We start from the raw sequence: 3,427 nt of genomic DNA, 5'->3' as shown, positions 1-3,427 counted from the left end.
GTGTGCACGCGGGTGCGCGTGCCTCGGGCCGGGGTGCACGCCTGGGGTTGGGTGTGCGAGCTTTACGCGGGCGTGCATGCCTCAGGCGAGGTGTGCGTGCCTGGAGTTGGGTGTGTCTGGAGGTGTGCATGCCTCGGACAGGGTGTGTGCGTACGCAGGTGTGCATGCCTCAGGCCGGTGTGCAAAGAAATTCTGTTCTCCTATTTATCTATCTAGAATTTTTCTCATTAAAAGTCTCCCTTATTATTTTCACAAAACCTCCCTCTTTTCGGAACAGCTTAGAGTAGTTTTCAGAGCAGCAGCAAAAAGAACAGGAGTACTTGCGGCACCTTAGAGACTAACAAATTTATTAGAGCATTGTTATCACCCGTCCCAGCTGGTGCCATATGCTATGCATCCGATGAAGTGAGCTGTAGCTCAGGAAAGCTCATGCTCAAATAAACTGGTTAGTCTCTAAGGTGCCACAAGTACTCCTTTTCTTTTTTCTTTTTACGAATACAGACTAACACGGCTGTTACTCTGAACTCTGGAAATGGAGTGCCACAGTGTCTTTGGGTGCCACAGGGCTGCAGGCCTAGGACTTCTAGCTAGCTCCTTCCGACTGGCCTTTCAGGCATCTGTGGGAAGAATGTTGTAACTGCCTGCATTTTGCACCCAAAGTGGGACCCACATCTGCCTTAATCTTGTGTTGTCTGTAACAAAGAGGAACTATAGGTCCAAAAGAGCAATGTGGCAGCCTGGATACTCCAAACCAAAATGGAACATGGCATACTAAGACCTTTAGTCTTTTAGAGTCTTATTCTCATATGAAAAGTGAAGACCGCGGTGACATACTCCTTTTGTAGGGGGCGGAAACGTGCAGCCCTTCATTCCTGGAAAAGTGCCAAATCCAGCTTGGAGGCAAAGTCAGATGCCCTTGCTTCTGCCATTGTTCTACACTGTGGTTAACTGGACCAATGAGCAGGGGAAGAGGACAGCAGGAGGGAGAACTTTTCCTTTCTGGGTTCCCTGAAATAAAAGAGCAGGCAGCAGAGATGGAGTTCAGAACACAGAAAAAAAAATTAGTTCAAACATTTCCCGACAGAAGGGCAGAGATTAAAACATTTTTAGCACTGGGTAGGCCAGTGACCATGAAGCATTTTAATCTCTACCATTTACGCTATGGGGAAAGCTCTGTGAGGTCTGTGTATGTGTGTCAGATCCATGCTAAAGAAAAGGATAACCCTCTTTAGCTCTTTAATTCTAGAACCCCATGATCCTAATAATTAGAACCCCCCTAATTGTGCCTACGCTTGAAAAACATGTTCAATGAGGATTGTCTCCTTCTCCCTCCATCCCCACAGCCAGTGCTGGAAACAGCGGTCCTACTGGACAGTCAGTTGGGTTCAACATCATAGTAAAGTGTGCTAGAAGCCAATCTGTGCTGCAACTGGTTCACCCTATCCACACCATTTTCAACAGTCTTGAGGTTGTGTGGGAGCTGCTATGCTTGACACCAGATGTCTGTCAGATGGCAGTTTTCAACTTTAGAAACCACAGATAAGTGTTTCCTTGTGGTTGTAATAGAAAAGCAGATGGAAATTAGGAGACTAAATACCTTTGTGCATCTGCACCATAGTAAATAGTGATGTAATGACTTCTTCAAGATGGTAATTCCAGGGCCATAACTAGGGCGGGGCATGTGGGGTAGCCATCCAGGGCATGAAGCCTTGGGAGCAGAAGAAATGGGGTGGCGTAGAGGGTGCCCATGGAGTCACATGTCCCCCAGATTTCTGCCTTCCATTTAGCACAGAGGTTTTCAAACTGGGGGGGATGTGCCCCCCCCAGTTTGAAAACTGTCATCTTCTGCCAGGAGCCAGTGGATTGGAAGGTGGGGGAGCCGCTCAGGCCCCTGGCTCTCTGTGCTGTGGGAGCATGGGCGTGAGCTGGCTGCCTGGCAGCCCTCCCTACCCTGCTCCCTGAACCAGGCCACTACCTAGAGCGTACCTGCTGACATTGCCCCCTGTAGACAGCCAGGCACTATGGGCAGGGGCTGGCTCCAGATGGTGGCACCGGCTGGTGCCTGGCTGCTATGGGGGAGGGGCAAGAGCACATCAGGGGTAGGGTGACCAGACAGCAAGTGGTGGGTAATAGGCGCCTATATAAGACAAAGCCCCAAATATCAGGACTGTTCCTATAAAACTGGGACATCTGGTCACCCTAGCCAGGGACTTAGCTAGGAGCTGTGCTGCCTGCCCTGCCTGGGGAGCGGCTGGCCGCGCAGAGACAGCCTAGCTTGGGGAGCAAGGCAAGGAGGACTGCCGGGCAGCTAGCCCGTGCCCCAGCTCCCACAGTGCAGAGAGCCAGGGGCCTGAGCAGGCTTGGCGGCTCCCATCAGCTTCCAGTTTGCCAGTTTTGTGCTAAGTGGAAGGCAGAAATCTGGAGGGACACGTTGTAGTGAGAGATTTTTGCCTTGAATGTTCTGAATAGAGGTTTGCAGAAAAAACACGGAAGGGGGTTAAATTTTCATTTCATTATATTTCTCTCAATTGGACGTAAAAAGAGTGGTGACAGTATCAGGACACTTTGGTTTGCATAAAACAGTAATTAGTTGTAAGATTAAGGCTTTAAATAAATAGAAATTAATGATAGTTTAAATTTAGAAAATCCACTATGGCTGACCAAGATGGCAGATATAGGGAGGATGTAGTAATGGGGAATGATTCAGCAAAATCCTAGATTCCAAGATGGCATGAGGGGAGGAGCACTCCTAGATTGACAGCATGCTAATTACATGTGACATCATGCTAATAAAAGGGGAGGATCTAGACAGGAAGAGGAAATATGCTAATACCTAGAAGCTGATTGGCTGAGTTAGGCTAATAAATTATGTTTATGAGATGACCTTGAGAGCACAACCAGTATATAAGGCCAACAGCTAGCAGGCTGAACTTATAGTGGGTTTGGGATCTGGAGGAGAGCAGAAGCTGCAAGACATCTGCAAAGAAGAAGCTACCTGAAAATTAGCCACCTTCAAGAAGAAGTGGCAGCAGCAAAAGAACCCTGAGGTTGCCTTGGCAATGGAGATATGCCTTGCAGCAACCGCCCCACCACCAGCAATTGCCACTGCCACCACCATGGGGCAGTAACACAACTGAAGAAACTGTGGTTCCTAAAGATTTCAGACAGAGCAGAAGGACCCTGTGACGAAGCAGAGGGAAACTTGAATGAAGAGTGTAAGTCTGATCTCTTTTTTATCTACTATTTAAGAGTGTATGGGTTTTGCCTGTAAATAAAGCTGGATGCCTGCGTCTTGAATGAGATCTCTCCTACCCATCTTGTAACCGCCTGGCCAGCGCTTACAGGATGTTGAATATAAGCAAGTGTTTTAATCTGTGAATATAGTGTTAGTTTTCTCATGGGTGTCTATAAGAGGCCTGCGTATATC

The sequence above is a fragment of the Natator depressus genome, chromosome 1 (assembly GCF_965152275.1).
Source record: "Natator depressus isolate rNatDep1 chromosome 1, rNatDep2.hap1, whole genome shotgun sequence".
NCBI lineage: Eukaryota > Metazoa > Chordata > Testudines > Cheloniidae > Natator > Natator depressus.
Note: the sequence above shows the minus strand (reverse complement) of the source record.